At 41.7% G+C, this 18,374-nt stretch overlaps 1 pseudogene; it reads right to left on the reverse strand.

Annotated features, from left to right (window-relative positions):
• Positions 1-720: 720 nt before the first annotated feature.
• LOC148000994 (peptidyl-prolyl cis-trans isomerase A-like) lies at positions 721-1,206 on the reverse strand (annotated as a pseudogene).
• Positions 1,207-18,374: the final 17,168 nt, after the last annotated feature.

The raw sequence follows: 18,374 nt of genomic DNA on the forward strand, positions 1-18,374 counted from the left end.
AAGTTCCGCTCTGGCTTCCTGCCCCCATGATAATTAGATGCCGTATTATAACCAATCAGCCCTTTCTGCTTGCTTGATACTGTGACCAATTAACCCTTTCCCTCTGTACCCCTAAAAAAGCCCTTACATACCCTATCCCTGAAACAATAAAGACTCATCTTATTGCAACAGTCTTCGGAGGTCATTCCATCCATACACATGGATGACTGAACCTTAGTCACTCCTTTGTTCCCTTTCTCCTCGTGGGCAGGTGGTCAACAGCCTCTGAGGAGAAGAGAGGTCTTCTCCTTTTTGTATAGTCCAGAACCCAAGCCCAGAGAGTGCTACCTATCTTTAAGAGGGTTCTTCCCACAGGAATTCCCAGAGACTAAATAATCCCTCACAGGTAAGCCTGGAGGGTGGCCTTAGGTGATTCCAAACTGGTGACAGTTAACAGTGACTGTCATACCTGGTCTCTAATATTTTATTACAACAGAAAAGCAGACCTGGACAGAACCACTACATATTTACTTAATGTTTTTCTTATTTAGTTTTTATTTATAATCATAAACTTAACTCCACAATCCAGCTATATTTGGAGGGGAATGAGGAAAATACAGAAGCCAAAGAATTTCAATAAGAAAAGAGATTACAGGGTATTGTGAACAGATGGGGCGGGAGTTCTTTCCTGAGCTACAGAAGGAATGGTCTGGTGGGTAAGAGGCCTGCAAGTTAAAAGAATTAGAGTTGTCTGCAGTCGGAAATGATCTTCTTGTTGGTCTTGTTATTCCTGGACCCAAAACTCTCCATGGCTTCCACAATACTCACAGCTTCTTTCAGTGTCCCAGAGACCACATGCTTCCTGTCTAGCTAGTCAGTCTTGGCAGTGCAGATAAAAACAAACAAACAAACAAACAAACAAAAACAAAACAAAACAAAAACTGGAAACCATTTGTGTCTGGTCCAGCATTTGCCATGGACAAGATGCCAGGACCTGCATTCAACAAAATAAAGTTCTCATCCTCAAATTTCTCTCTGCAGATGGACCTGCCAGTGCCTTACGGTGTGTGAGGTCACCACCCTGACACATGAATCCTGTGAAAAAAGGAACCTTTGTATCTAAATCCACTGTCTCCAGTGCTTAGACCACAGAAGTTTTCAGAACTTTGTCCACAAACAGCTTGAAGGAGAGGAGGGCTTGCCCTGGGTCATGATATCGAAGAACATAGCTACAGCAAATGGTGACAGGAGACAGAGGTGTCTGCAAAGCCATGTTTACTTATTTTTAATGAACAATCATACACACCAGTTAGCATAAGCCTAGATAACAGGCAAAGAAGCAAACTTAGAAAAACTATGAAATGACTTTCTGCTTACTTTATTTTTTAACTTAATTTTTTCAAACGATATATTCTGAGCATTTTCTCTCCCCTCCCTCAGCTCCTTTCAGATTATCTCCACCTCCTGCACACTCAACTGCGTTTTCTCCTTCCCCACAAAAGAAAAAAAAATAAAATAAAACAAGCAAAACTCAATAGAACAGAAAATACCAAACCAAACCAAAACAGAATGAAACAAAAGGCACAGAAATAAAAAACAAAAACAAAAACAAAAACAAAAACCATGGAGTCTGTTTTGTGTTGGACAACTACATCTTGGCATGGGGCCTAGACCTGGGCTGTGGTTGATATGCCCAGTGATACTCTATTGGAGAAAACTGATTATCCTTTTCCAGTGGGTATCAATTGCAAATAACTTCTTGGTCAGTGGTGGGACTTTGTGTCTACTCTCTCCCATCTGGCTTTGAACCTATGCAGGTCTGCCACAGTCTCTGTGAGTTCACAGATGCATCTGTCTTGCTGATCCCTGAGTATGGAAGACACTGTTTCCCTGTATCCATCCACCACCTCTGGTTCTTCTCCTGTATAGATCCTTGAGCCTTGAGGAAGGAGGCCTGATAAAGACACCCTATTTAGGGTTGAGTGCTCTGATGTCTTTCTCTCTCTCTCTCTCTCTCTCTCTCTCTCTCTCTCTCTCTCTCTCTCTGCACATGTATGGTTGTGGGTCTCTGGGTTAACTTCTCTGATGAGGGCTGAGGGATCAGGTTGTGGAAGGTAACCAGTAGCTTGTATATTTGGAGGAGGTGTCTATAGACGCCTTTGTACAATGACTCAACAAAATGGAACCTGTTACTGAGAAGGGAGGCTTTACTTGGTAACATAAGATGTCTAGTTGAAACACTGTCTCCCCATTATATAATGACTCCACTTAATTCCTTTTATAGTCTTAGGAAGCTTCTGCTATAGTAGGTTTTCATGTGGTTTTTCTAAAGGTCTTTAGTATTAGTTGCCCCTGCCTATATTTCCTTCTTTACATTGTTCTACCATCTCCTTTCCCACTTGATCCCCCTATTCCAATTCCCACTTTGTCTCTTTATAACACTGGATTCTACTTACCCTTCCTTGGAAGATTCCCGGATCCATGATGGTTCCTAACTGGCCACCTCACCTCTGTGGTTGGTTATTCTGTTGGAGACACACACATCTGAAGCTTAACGCTAACATTAATCTTTAAGGAGTCTAGGTTATATGACGAAAAGTGATTGTCTCTAGATCCATCCATTTACATATACATTTTATTTGTTTCGACGGATGAATACTATTTATTATGTAAATATACCACATTATCCATTCACAAGCTGATGGACATCCAGGCGGTTTCCAATTTCTGTCTGTTATGAATATAGCAGACATGAACATGGTTGAACAAGCTCTCTGTTGTAGATGTAGAGTCCTTTGGGTACATGTCCAAGAGTTAGATCTATTCCAGCCCTCCTGAGGGGCTGCAACATCGATTTCCACAGTGCTCTACATGAACGCAATGAATACGTTTTTCTCTTTCCAAATCCTTGCCAGCATGGGGTGGCATTGGGCTTCGTGACCTTGGCCATTCTGACTGGTGTCAGATGAAACCCCAAAGTAGTTGTCATTTGCATTTCCAGCATAGCTGAGGATGCCTTAAGTGTGTCTCAGCCATTTGCGGTTCATCTTTGGAGAACCCTCTGTTTAGTTCTATATTCCATTTTAAATTGTTATTTTCTCTTGGTGTTCAGTTTTCTTCAGCTCCTTTTATATTCTACAGTCTACTCCTGTATCAGATGTATAGGTGGATAAAAACTAATCCCATCCCGCAGACTTTGGTCAAATGAAGATGATGTCTAATAAAATGCCAGCTGTGACTTCGTGACTGAAGAAGTGTGTTTGGAAGGAAAAATGACTGACAGTCTGATCAGCCAATAACCTTTCCGTACTCACACCTGCCACAAAGTATACGTGCCATTGTCCAGACTTCGACTACCAACCCGTACAGACAGACAGACGACAGACACACACACACACACACACACACACACACACACCCCTCAATGAACGTAGGGAGAACAAATGCCTGAGTGATGCCCTGGCAAACACAAACATAAGGCTCTCGGGGATAATAAAGACAATTGTCTTCCATATTGATATCGAAGATTTGAGAACAGAGTTCAATTAGGTGCTAGAAACATCAAAGAGGATTCAAGCTGAAGAAAAATGGGGTTGAAAAACCCAATAGGTCAACTGGACAACCCAAAAAGAAAGCCTTACAAGTGTAATGAAGCAAGCAGAAGAGAGAGTACCAGGAGTTGAAGATACACTAGAGGACCAGGACTGAATAGGCAAGGGATGTGAAAAATTAAAACACAGGAAAGGAAGACACAGGAATTGTGAAGCACTGTGAAAAGCCAGGTCTTTGAATTATAGACATAGAAAGGAGAAACGAACCCCAAATCAATGCTATAGACCAGATCACCAACAACATCATAGAAGAAAACTTCCCCAAACTCAGGAAAGACATATCTGCACAAATACAAGAAGCACAAGGACACCAAACAGACAAAACCAGGAAAGAAAATTCCCATAGCGTATCATAGTTAAAACACTAAGTTGATCAAAGAAAGTTTATTGAAAACTGTAAGAGGAAAAAAAATCACTTGAAAACCCTCACAGAGATGGGGATAGGCAGTGGGGGAGGGGGAGAAGGATGGGATGTGGAACAGTCAGAGGGTGGACCAGAAGGGGGATAAAATCTGGAGTGTGAAAAAAAAAAGATTTAATAAAATTTTGAAAAAAAAGGAAAACTCATCAGAATAAAAGCTGATTTCTCAGTGGAAATTCAAAAGCCAGAAGAGCCTAGAACAATGGCTCTAAGTACTAAAAGACTCTGACAGCTGAGCTAGACTAATATACCTAGCCATGACTGAAGGAGAAAGGAAAACTTTCTATGACATAAACAGCCTGAAAATTCATACAACCAACAAACCAAATCTAAAGAAAATACAGAAAAAAATGCAGGAATGAATATTGTGGGTTGAAGAGAGGAATGGGAATAAGCAGAAAGACTGTGGCATGATAACCCTGAATGTGTGGTAGTGGTGTGTATACCTTGGATAATTGGACTCAAGACCTGATCAATAGAAGAGAAACTAAGTCTGGTACTGAAAACCTGGCTAGCTACTCAACGCTACTAAGGTCTTGATTATTGGAGGAGAATCTACAGCCACTAATTTATTAAAAAGCACAATTCCTGACAACAATCTAAACATTGCCCTTATACCTACAGGTAAGTGTAGTCTTCATGCCTCAGCCAGGAAACTGTTCTTTATAACAGACAGAGACCATTGTAAAAAATGACAGTCAATCAAATTGCAGAGCTGTGGAGTCCAGTTCCAATGGCTACATCTACTAAACATTCCTACACCTAGGGCCCAGGTAACATTGCAGAAGAGGGGGTAGAAAGATTGTCAAAAGCCAGAGGATCAGGGATTCTGTGTGAAATTGTGTCTCCTAGTAATATCAGAACATGAACCTGTAGAGTGTCACCAACATGACTGCCCAAACATGAGCTGAGCAAGGGCAATGGACATCAGAAGGACAAGGAAAGTCTCCAACGATGGAACAGAAGCCCAAAGAACTACAGGCAACTGAGGACTTCTGAGACCGGGAGATGGTCTTGGGCAAAGCCCTCCAACTGGTTCACTCAATACCAGATGAGCGGTCCCTGAAAACATACATCCAAGTAACACTGTACAGACTGCGCAGGCTCTGTTAGAAGAACAGATATACGTGATAAAACTGAACGTGAGCAATATCTAGTTAGAAATACAGCCCTGCAAGAAGGGCTAGAAGAAAAACTTCAACCTGAGAAGGTAAACCACGCCCAAAAAAACACAGGAATAAATAATCCCAGAACGAGAAATCAAAAGGGACACACACACCACCACCACCACCACCACCACCACCACCACCACCAACAACAACAACAACAACAGCAACAACAATAACAACAACAACAAAGTAACAGGAATCAACAGTCACTGCTTATTGAGATCTCTCAACATTAATGGTCTCAACTCCCCCAGTAGAAAGACACAGGCTAATGAAGCAGCTATGAAAACAAGATCAATCCTTCCGGTGCATCCAAGAAACCCAGATTAACATGAAGGATAGATACCATCTGTCTTAGTCAGGGTTCCTATTCCTGCACAAACATCATGACCAAGAAGCAAGCTGGGGAGGAAAGGGTTATTCAGCTTACACTTTCCACATTGCTGTTCACCACCAAAGGAAGTCAGGACTGGCACTCAAGTAGGTCAGGAAGCAGGAGCTGATGCAGAGGCCATGGAGGGATGTTACTTATTGGCTTGCTTCCCCTGGCTTGCTCAGCTTGCTTTCTTATAGAACCAGTCCAGGGATAGCAGCACCCACCATGGGCTGGGTCCCCCCTTGATCACTAGTTGAGAAAATGCCTTACAGCTGGGTCTCATGGAGGCATTTCCTCAAGGGAGGCTCCCTTCTCTGTGATAACTCCAGCTTGTGTCAAGTTGACACACAACACCAGCCCGTGCACCATCCACGTGTAAAAGGATGGAAGGATATAAACAGTAGGTTTCATCTATTTCAGTTTCCTGTGCCTGAGGCTCTTTTCCTTCTACTTGTTTTGTCCTATTCTGTCATGCTTATTTTGGTTTTATCTTATTATATTATATTTTATCTTATTATGATCCCTTAGAAGCCTGTTTATTTTCTATTGAGAGACAGAGAGGAGGTCGTCCAGATGAGAGGAGAGGTAGGGAGGCACTGAAAACAATAGAGGGGGAAAAGGAATACCACAACAGCTATATGGTTATAATTTATATGAAAAAATTCTATTTTCATTAAAAGAGAAAAACAGGCAAAAAGAAAAGAATAGCCATGAATTTAAAAGATAGCAAGAAAGAGTATGTGATAAGCACTAGACAGGAGAAAAGTAAGGAAGAAATGATTTAGTCATATAATAATCAAAAGATGAAAAATAAAAATAATTTAAAAAATTGTAGCTGTGTGTGGTGTTGCACTTCTTTAATTCCAACATAGGGGAGCCAGGGGAAAGGTGATCATTATGAATTTTAGGCCTTAATCTAAAAAAAAATAAAGAAGAAGAAAAAGAAAGAGATGAAGGAAGGAAGGAAGAAAGGAAGGAGGAAGGAAGGAAGGAAGGAAGGAAGGAAAGAAGGAAGGAAGGAAGGAAGGAAGGAAGGAAGGAAGGAAGAGGAGGGAGAGAATTAAATTTGTGTGATTATCCTTAGAAAGTCATTTGGTAACGCATTTTAAATGTGTAAAATGTCAGTGTCCTTGGGCCAAGTGATTACTTTACCGACATTTATCTGTGATGAAGCTGGGACGTACAGACTTATCAAAGAGAGCACTTTGTAGTCACTTGAGTATGTACTAGGAATAACTATACATCAAACATTCTGATACGTCAAACACTGAAGCTCTTCATTAAAAGACAAACTGCACTTGATTGCACACTGGATTGTATGTTTATGTACAGTTTTGTCTTTCTTATCCTTTTTTCTGTTTAGGTTTCCAAAGTTGCATAAATAGTTCTTCAGCCCTAAAATGTGCATCAAACTGTCAGACCGTTAAATACAGTGAAAGCAGGCACACACTTCTGTAAGTCGCCATCGTCATTGTCGTCGGTGACTTCAGTGCCCTCCATCTCAATTCCAGGGATGAATCTGATCCTCACAGCAGATTGGGCTGCTCATCATGCCCCACCCTTCCCAACAGGGTCTCCACATCTCTGCCTGGCCTGAAACTCGAGGTCCCCCTTTCTCCATCTCCTGAGGCCAAAATGACAGGCATTCATCACCACACCTAGCACTTGTCACTGGACAACCAAGTGGAATTGAGTTCTTGGGGATGAATGAAGAGCAAATATTGGGTGACATAAAATCAATACGTATCTTGCGCCCAGAGCCTCTGAGGATTCATCTTATTCTGCGTAGTAACAGAGTATAAAAACAACAGTAACACTCACTCCTATTGGGTGTCATTAGAACACGTTTGCTGACTCACGTCTCCCCTTCCTCAGAACAACCTTCCCAACCGCTGCTCCTTCCCACCCCCCGTATCCTCCTTTCTGCTTTCCCATCACACATGTTCTATTGCCCCTTTCCTCAACACAATTCCACCCTCTATTTCCTTTTCATTTCACATCCATGTGCACTCTCACCTTGGCTCTTGTACATGATGTAGATAGTGTAGCTGAGAGAAGACACCACACACTACTACACCTGACAAAAGCCACCGTTGTTGTTTTTATCTGGGGATGATGCTTTCATCAGTGGCTCTGCCTCCAGCAAGCTCAGCAACCACCAACACAGCCGACCGCCTGACAAAATACCAGCTCAGAATAATGGTGCCTCACTGGATAGTGTATTTAATTTTGGATCAAAGGGCATGCATCACTCCAAACTATTCCTGCTCTCCATAGTAAATGTGCTTATTAAGTCTCCTAAGATACTCTCCAGCCAATTTTCTTTGTTCTTCCTTTCGGGTCTTGATGGCCTTGAGTCTCATAAATCTGTGATGACTGGTTTTATTCTATTTTATACAAGCTAAAGTAATAGAAGAGAAGGGAACTTTAATTGAGAAAAATCTATAGGGCATTTTTCTTAATTAGGGATTGATGGGGAGGGCCCAGCCCATTGTGGGTGGTACAAACCCTGTGATGGTGGCCCTGGCTTCTATAGAAAGTAAGCTGAGCAAACCATGTGGAGGGAGCCAGTAAGCAGAGCCCCTCTGAGGCCTCTGCATCAGCTCCTGCCTCTAGGTTCCTGCCCTGCTTGAGTTCCTGCCTTGGCTTCCCTCAGGGGACTGTGACAGGTAAGCCATATAACCCTTTCCCCTTTCATCACAGCAATAGTATTCCCAACCAAATAATGTGTACTTTACTCCAAGATTTCAAGAATAGAAGAGAAGAAAATATATTAGTAAGGGATAGAGTGAAACAATGGAAGAGCTCAAAGAGAAGGAGCCCACATGAAACCAACCTGCAAATCAGTCTTGCTGACCCACATTGACCTTAATTTCAGTATTACTGACCCTTCATTAGAGGTCATAATCAGAATCAAAATCATAAACATAATCAGGAGAAGACTGTAGCCTTGCTATGGGCAGATGTCCATCCATCAAGCCTTATAATACAGGTTCAAGAGCTCTAAAGTTTGTTTCTTTGCTATTTTTGAGCAAGTTACTTAACTCTGTGCAAATATGGCAAGTGAAGTTAAGACATATGGAATATTTTATGTCCGTTGCTTAACCTAGAACCTGTCCAAAGAAAGTGTTCAGTGTGTTTTGACTACAGTGAGGCTCCGTACTGGTCATAAACCTTCTTCAAGAAGGCTCTCATTAAAAACACTATTTGATATTGACAAATGTGAGTGAGTGTGAGTGTGTGTGTGTGTGTGTGTGTGTGTGTGTGTGTGTGTGTGTGTGTGTCTAGAGTTGAGCTGGAGCAAGATAGAGATTACGGGAGAGGTAGAGCTCAGTAGACTTTACAAAGAACATAACACTTGATGGAAGGACAGATAATTCCTCTGCTTTGTTAAACTATTACAAAAATAAACTCTGAAACAGAAACAATAACGCTGAGAAAAATGAAAAGTTCTTTACTTACCTTCCTGCCTTCCTCAGGGACACATTCAACCTCTGAATGACAATGATAGATTTTATTTTCAAAGAGCTGGTAACATAAATTAGGCTTTCTTCTTGAGTATCCAACTCCATTTTCTCTGGGACAAATGCAGAAAATTTAGGCTTGGGCTCTATAAGTGGATGTGTTCACAGAACTGACAGAGTAACACAGATACACAGGAATATAGATATATCCATCCTATTGTTTCCAAACTGTCAAATATCAAATGTAATTTGTAATAAATAGAAAATTTCCAAAGCCCAGTCTTGGCATGGAGAGGGGTTCTGGGAGAAGGGGTGTCTGGGAATGGCGAAAAGAATGCCTTGAAGTCAAATCCTGGATCCAAGCTGATGACCTGTGTTCTGCTTGATACAGCTTTTCCAGTCTGCTTCTTTCTATGTTCTGTTTTCCCTTTGGAGATTTACATCTATATTCTGCTTGCTTGTGTGTGTGTGTGTGTGTGTGTGTGTGTGTGTGTGTGTGTTTCTGTCTGTCTGTCTGTCTCTGCATCAGTCTGTCTGTACATGTCTGTCTGTTCTCCAAGTAGTTCTCTCTTTTTATTCTGCAAGATTCTCTGGATAGCTCCTACCTAGCAGAAGCCCAGTCTTTTACTTTACACATCAATCCAGTCATTACTCCAGGTTTTCCTTCTGATTATCTTATAAATCAGCATCCCACGACCTCAGTCTTTTGATTAAGAGAGAGCAAGCATACATTTTTTTCTTAACATTGCAAAAGAATTCAGAGATCTGTCTGCCTTTGTTAAGCACAGGGATAAGCTGGTTGGATGGAGCCTGGCCTGAAAGGACCGTTTCTACCACACCTGGGCCTAATCTTGCTGTGTCCCAGCCTCACCTTGAACTCAGGAATCTGCCTGTCTTTGTATCTTTTTGGCAAGCTGGCTCATAGCACAGCTGCTTTTGTTCCTTTAGATTCGTGACGCCCCCATAATTCAGATTGCATCCTTATATTTTGTGTAGTTGAGAAATTATATATATTTTAAACTCATGTATTTAGAGCTCTTTTCCACAGCCTCAAGGGCTGTCTTGTGTTTACCATTTTGTGGAGCTATTAGCCACACCTTTGACTCCTGGACTCATGCGGTCTCTGATTAACATCAACAGAGAGGACCTTACTCGGAAGAATGTGAAAATATGTATGTTATTACCCAATCAAGCCTTCTGTTTACAGCAGTCAATGACACTCGTGGAGGCTCACACCAGGGCCCTGTTCCAGGGGCAGGAACCATGTCACTCTGTCCCACCAGGGCCACGACAGGCTAGGCAGGAAACCATTGCTAAAAAATGATGTCCTCTTATTTCTATATTTTCATGAAGAGTTGGCACTTTTTCTAGGTTATAAAAACTTGGAGAGAAAACACTTTAAGGTTATACGTCTGATGGGGGAATCATAGTCAAAATGTGTCAGGAGCTCAAGCAGATCAGTGGAAAGGATGGTGGTTGACCTTCACCATCATGAGACTGAGAAGCATCTAGGTTTATGAAGCACAGTTCTGGGTGAGAGTGTGTCCAAACAATGTTTACTCAATGGGAATGAACCCACCCCAGATGTGAACAGCACTAGCCCATAGGCAGGGAATCTTGGGAGGGGGGGTGCATGTGGAGGTGAGGGGTGGGCAATAAGAGAGACTTCTCACCTAGGTATCCCACTCAGCTTCCTGGCCACCACGATATGAACTTGTCATACCTTGGTTCACTCTTCACCATTATGAATTCAAATCCCTGCAAGCCAAAGTAACTTCTCCCTTATGCTATTGAAGGACCCTAGCTCTTACTGGACTGTAAGAGCTATTAAGAAGCTTGGCCTGGTAGAAAGTAGGTAGGTTATGGGGTTCCTGTGAAGGACCCTACGGCTTTCACTAGCCTTACACCCATCACCTCAGGTCAAGATTAGGCCAAGTACCAGCTTCCCGCCTTGGGTCAAGGCTAGACCAAGTTCATGCTCTACTCATAGTTCTTGGGAGGAGCAGGGACATTCTTGAAAAACCACAGAATGTACTGACAGTTACCTGACACTCTGGTCCCAGATAGAGTTCAAATATATGTCATATGCTTCCTAGCCAATAGATTCAAAGGTCAATATGCTTAGCCAATAAGTTTAAACTGTAACCTTGCTGATGTAACCTGTACCCATAAAAAAGTATAAAAACTGCTTGTTATAGCCATTAGGGGTCGTCTTCTAGTCACTCACCATGAGGGACTGATTGAGGGTTGACAGCGACACGCTGGAAAAATAAACCTCTTGTGTTTGCATCGAACTCCGTTCTCGTGTCTCACTTGGGGTGGTCTCCCGGTATTTAAAACTCGCTTTGAGCCTTACGCTATCTCAGATGCATTTTTCAGTGATAAGAATCCTATCACAGCAAGAAAATGACAATCTGATTTAAAAGAAGAAAGTGATCACTTATGGTTTAAATATGAAATATCCTCATAGGCTGTTTATACACTTGTTCTCCAGGCTGATGCCACTGGTTTAGGAGGTTATGCAAATCTTACAAGGTAAGGACTGACTAGTGGAGATAAGTCACAGGCAACAGGCATTGAGGGCTACTGCCAAGACCTGTTGCCATTCTTTCTCTGCTTCTTTTTCCCACCATGGAGCTCTCCCTCAGACATAGAGTCACACTACTATCCTCCCACCATGATGGACCAACCAGAACTATGAACAAAGGTAACTTGTAATTTCTGTTGGGGTCTTTGTTGTAGTGGGGAGAAATTTGCTAATATAGAAAATTGTCATCAAGAGTGAGGTTGTTCCTCTGATAAACCTGACCATGTGGTTCTTAGGCCTTTAAAACTGGTTTGTGAGGAGAATGTGGATGAGTTGAAGGCCACAGGCTTGGAAAAATAGCATAGAATCCTATAGGCAGAACTCTGCTTACATGTCTGCTGGAAGTTTGCAAGACTGAATACAAATAGACAGACAGGCTGTGCAGCTCGCATTCATGAGGTTTCCAAGAATACGGACTCTATCAGGAACAGGATTAGAGGTTTATTCATGTTACATTCTGGTAAAGAATCTGGATGTTTCTGCCCATGTTCTAGAAATGTAAATAAAGCTGAATTTAACAGTAATGTGCTCATTTATGTAGTAGTGAACATTTCTATTGCTGCAATGAAACACCATGACCAAAACAAGCTAGGGAGGAAAGGGTTAACTTGGCTTACATTTTCCCATCATAGTTGTCATTGAAGGAAGTAAGGATAGGAACCCAAACAGGGCTGAAACTTGGGGCAGGAGCTGATGCAGAGGCCACAAAGGGGTGCTGCTCCCTGACTTACTCCCCTATGGCTTCTCAGCTTGCTTTCGTATAGAACCTAGGACCACAGCCTAGGGATGGCACCACCCACCATGAGTTGGGCTTTTCCTCATCTATTGCTAATTAAGGAGATGGATGCCTTACAGATGGATTTAATGGAGGCATTTTCTCAATTGAGGCTCCTCCTCTCTGATGACTCTAGCTTATGTCAAAGTAATGTAGAACCAGTGCAATTTATTTGGGGGAGGAAAATTCAAACATAATAACACCCAGCTTATGGCATGGCTATGGTTCACTGTTTTTAGCCATATTTACATTAAGAAATAGGGATGAGGCAGATCCAAAGACTGTTCTGAGACACTCTTTCCATGTTCACCCACCCCTTTATGCTTTAGAAAAATTGCCCCAACCCTCCAACCAACATGTACGCTCTCCCTGACACTCAATCATATACTACTATATATTGGATATAGAGTGTCCCCAAAAGACATCGAAGGACTGGTTCTCCATGCAGTGCTCAGAGGTGGGTGTTTTGGCAAGTGATTGGATCATAAGATCCATTACTTCATCAATAGACTATTCCAGCTGTTGATTCAAAATTGAAATAGATTGTTGGAAAGCGGCAACTATACTATAGAAGGCAAGACACAAGCTGAGGAGATCTGGCCAGTGGAGTGTTCAATGAAAAGTTATACAGGGCCACCAGCCCTTTCCTGTAACTCTCTGCTTCTTGGCTGCTGTGAGGGAACCTGTTTGCTTCCCACAATGTTGTTCTGCTTCTTCACAGCCTAGATACAATTGTTCTGGGTGACCTGAAAACACGAGCTAGTTAATATTTCCTTCTTTTAAATAGTTATGTTAGATATCTATCAGAGCAGTAGAAATTTTGGTAAAAATATACAGTCTATCATTGTCATAAACTTTCAAGAACATTCTTATTTATTTGTTACCTCATTGGCTAATTGTCTTCAAAGCATCAAAAATAATGCAGAATCACAGCTATCTAGTATACAAAACTTAGGATAGTGCCAGGAATACAGTCCGATAAACTTCTGCTGGGTGGATGGATAGGTTAGATGGATGGATGGATGGATGGATGGATGGATGGATGGATGGAACATTCCTTTTCTGTTTCCTTAAATTAGTATAATCCTTTCAGTTTTTGTTACCTGAGCATAAAATACAAATACCTAGAGAGAAGTCTTAGCTATCTCTCTGGTAGTGGGGATGGGGGTGAGCGGTCTCAGTAGTTCAAGGGATGTTTTGTAAAGAATCAAACAGAAAATAATTCTAAGCCCATTTTTAAAAATAATTCTCCATACACAGGGCTAGCAAGATGGCTTAGTGCTTAAGAGCATTGACTGCTCTTACAGAGGACCAGGGTTTGATCCCAGCACCCACACAGTGGCTAACAACCATCTGTAACTTCAGCTCTAGAAGTTCCAATGCCCTCTTCTGGCCTCCATGGGCATACCAAACATGGTGCACAGACATTCATGCAGGCAAAAACATCCATACACATAAAAAATTATAAAAATATTTGGAAACAGAGTTCTCTGCACATTGACTCTGGCACACAAAGTTTTCCAAAAATGGCCACAAAAAAATTCCTTCTATTTTACATCCTCTTCTTACAAAGCGAGTTTGAGACTCCTCCTGATAAGTAGGCTGTATACACATCTACAACTTAATTCTTACAAGGTCCCCTCCAATAGCAAAATGCAAACAAACAAGAAACAAGTCTATATTGTGAACATTAAAGCCTCTTGGATTCTTCATCTTAGAACCCAATTACCATCCATGAAAGAGCAACTGCTCATAGAAACCGTGTTTAGATGCTCTCCTCTGGGGTCTACATAAAAGCCAAGAGCAACATCAGCACTAAGGAAGAATGCTTTCTAGATGAATCCAGTACCCCAGCACCTATGGACCCTGAGCTGCCCTTATCTTGAATCAGAGATAAACTATCCTCAGATCTCTTCTGTCCAAATTCCTGACCTATAAAATCTGTGAGCACAGTAAAATCACTTTCAGAAGCCATAACCTTTGGGCTTTTGTTAGAACAGTAGAACTGCCTACCTTCTCTGCTGAACAGATCTCTCACATCCCTACCATCTGGATAAGTGACAGTAGTGACAGAGGTTTAAAAACGTGAGAGTGAGGGTGTGATTGGTAGTGTGCACTCACAGGTGCTCCAGTGTGATCCATGACTCATGAGAGTCAACTGTAGCCATCTTTCCACTGACCATTTTGGGAAAACTTACATCAGGGAAGGTGACCAACAATTCAAGTATTAGTGGGCTCTTCCCACGAAGAACTGGCTTACTAGCATAATTCACTCTATTCAGAATTGACCAAAGCTGCTGAGGGTGGTGGTTTAAATGAAAATGGCCTTAGACTCATATGTTTGAACACTTGGTCTCCAGTTGTTGAAATGTTTGAAAATATTAGGGTGTGTTGGAATAGGTGAGTCTCTCTTGGAGTAGGTGTGGCCCTGCCAGATGAAGTGTGTCACTGGGAGTGGGCTTTAAGGTTTCAAAGGTTTCAATACCAGGTCCAGTGTCTTGTGTTCTGCCTGTTATCCACAGATCAGGATTTAAAACTCTCAGTTACTGCTTTAACAGCACACCTGTCTGCTTCCCGCCATGATGACAAGGAACTAACTCTCTGATACTGTAAGCAAACCTTCAACTAAATGTTTTCTTTTATAAGAGTTGCTGTGGTCATGGAGTCTGTTCACAGCAACAGAATAATAACTAAGACACTAGGTATACCTGTGAGGGATTTTTCTTGACTGGATCTTTTGAGGTGGTGATATCTACCTTAAATCTGGGTCACATCTTCTGGTGGCAGCCTATATAGAAGATATGGAAGAAAAAAGCCTTTGCTCTTTCCTGCCTGCCCTCACTCTTTCTCACAAGTTTATCCCCTCCAGGGCATTAGATCCTAACTCTTCAGGATTCCAGCGTTTACCAAAGATCATCTGAGATATTCAGCCTCGTGGACTGAAAAACTGTTGGATTCTTGGACTTCCCATCATGAGACAGTCATTTTTGGAATAGTTGGACCACTGCGTGTAAGACACACTAATAAACTAGATAGATAGATAGATAGATAGATAGATAGATAGATAGATAGATAGATGATAGATAGATAGATATAATTTTGTCTGTTCCATTTCTCTAAAGAGCCCTAACTAACACAATTCTTGTTACCAGGAGTGGTTTTAGACCAAAAGAAGTATAAGGATGAATTTTTTAAGTACATGAAATAGGCTTTCCAATTTGCCAACACCTTCAGTTACTAAAGCCTCCCTTAGAAGCTTAAGGAGCACTGAAAAGCCATGGTGTATACTAATTTATAAATTTACCAAGACAAATGCACTTGATTACCTTAATTCACATATTGTGAAAAGCAAGGAACTTAGTGACTACATAAAACTTTTGACAATTTGTGGAAAAATAAGGAAACTGATGCTGCTGGTTGATTCCTAGCGCCTCTGGATAAACTGACAGAGGGAAAGAATGATCTCTGTGACAAAATTGACCAACTTCCTGCATCCCAGGATAAGATGAGGAAGGCCAACAGGGAACTCGGTGGTAAAACTGAATGCCCTAAATGTGCAAAGCAGCAGTTCTCAACCTATGGGTCACAGCCCCTTTGGAGGTTCGAACAACCCTTTCACTGGGATTGCATATCAGATATTTACATTTTGATTCATAACAGTAGCAAAATTACAGTTATAAAGTAGCAACTAATATAATTTTATGGTTGGAGGTCACCAACCATACATAAGGAATCGTATCAAAGGGTTGCAGCATTACAAAGGAAGATGGCCTAAAGGATTCTAAGTATGTTCAGGAAGAGAACAGTCACATAGCTCAAGTTTTGGAAAAATCAAACCAAAGCCCTCATTATATTAGCTGAATTACAGCAAAAAAAATGTAAGTTCCAGTCACAGAGGGAGTCAGCAGTTAAAATAAGGGCACTACTTGGTAAAGAATAGGATCCTGCAACTTGGCATGTGTGGGAGAAGCCCACTGAGGCTGAGAATGCTGAACCTTCAGATTCTCAAGGGTTTATCTCACCTAAGGAAATAATATCCCGGCTTCAACAGAAGACATGCACTCACCCCAAATCCTAAAATGTCGTCTTTCTACCTTTGCCTGGCAAAATAAATCCTTAGTTGTCTGATAAAGGCCAGGAACTTTTTTGAAGTGGATATCTGACAAGACAATACTGATGTCTCAGGTTCCATTAATAGTTGCCTGTAGACCTATGTAGATGTAAGAAGGCTCCTGAGGGGGAAACAGAGTGAAGTCCATGAGGAAGTGAGCTATACCACTAAAGAGCTTAATGAGTTTGCTAATTTGTTCGAGCAGAAGTCTGGGGAACACACGTGGGAATGGAATGTAAGGGGGAGAAAATGGGGGAAGGAGCATAAAACCGGATCAGGTTGAATTTATTGATATGATATGGTATGAATGGAAGTTTAACATAAAATTCTAAGTTTAATATGAAAACTCTCATGGTTTAAGAAAAGAAGATGTCTAAAGTTTGATTGGTTGGCTAAAGCATTTATCTAAAGATAGCCTACTAAAAAGAGCTTGGAGATGCTGGGTAACCCTTGGCTTATTGTTGATGGGAATTTACGGCTCAGGGAAAGTGCAATACTAGAGTGGTCTGCTGTGTAAAACCCAATCTCCACAATGGCAAGGCCCAGTAGACACGCCCCTCGCTTACCCTATAGGACACAGAATGGTGAGAGAGGCACCAGCATCTTTGCAGAGCTTTCTTGTCACCATTTTCCTTGTGCCAGACCTTAGGGATGGAGATGGTGTTGCTCCATTAGATGAATTGAATGCAATTGTGCCCTGGAGGCACAGGTGACAGCACTGAATTGCAAAGGGCAAGGTAATGGTAATTGTCATAATGGGCAGCATGGACAAGACAATGTCCGTAATCGTCTGACTAATAACGGGCAGCAGAGGTGAACTGCACTCGATGGTGGTATCACTCGTGTGGATCTTTAGGACTAGCTAATCAGGCACAGTGTTCCCAAGCCTGAAACAGATGAGAAGCCTACTGCATTTTTCTTTGACATAAAAATTCTCAGACAAATAAGAGAAAGACTTCCTTGCATCATGGCAGAATGAAATATTGGCCTGCAATCCAATTTCCAGATTTGAGCCAGTTTGTAGACTTAGAACCCCAAGAATGAAGAAAAGGACAGGTCTTCTGGAGGAAAGACTTTGCTCAAATATCAGAGTTCTCCAATCCTTCCGCAAAGGTACCTACAGCCTTTTACAAAGGAAACTTAACACCAGGAAACAACCAGACTTTCTGAAGTCTATTGAATACTGGTTCAGAATTGATGCTGATTCCAGAAGATTAAGAAGCAATGTGGCCTTCCAGTTAAAGTAGAGCCTGAAGAAGTCAGGTGATTAGTGGAATTTTGTCTGAGTCTGACCCACAGTAGGTTCAATAGGTCCCCAATCTTATCCTGTGGTCATTTCCCTAGTTCCAGAATATGTAATTGGGATAGATATACTAAGAAGTGGGCAGAACTCCCTGGCCTGTAGAGTGAGAACTTTTATGGTTGGAAAGACCAGAGGAAACCATTGGGGTTGCCTCTCCCTGGGAAAATAGTGAACCAAAACCAATATTACATCCAAAGAGGAACTGCAGAAATTAGTCAAGGACTCAAAAGACGTTCTCACCACATCTCTCTTTCTTGCTCCTGGTCAGTGCAAAAGACAGATGGATCATGGAGAATGATAGTCGACTATCAAAACTTTAATCAAAGAGTGAAAACTGAACATTTGACATAGGCCACGTGTCCTGAGCTTCTCATCATGAGCTGGATATTTTCTGACCTGCAAAGTTATAAAGCAGGATATGCATAGAAACAATCCATTATCAAATGGAAATGGAATATATGTGATGGGCCTGAGCAGGTCCCGAAGTTACATGAAGAAGTTGCCCAAATGCTTATGGTCTCTGCTCTCATCACAATGCTGTCTACACCCAAGAATCCCCCTATAGACTCGTGGGGTAT

This window comes from Rattus norvegicus, chromosome 15 (genome assembly GCF_021556685.1).
Source record: "Rattus norvegicus strain SHRSP/BbbUtx chromosome 15, alternate assembly SHRSP_T2T, whole genome shotgun sequence".
NCBI lineage: Eukaryota > Metazoa > Chordata > Mammalia > Rodentia > Muridae > Rattus > Rattus norvegicus.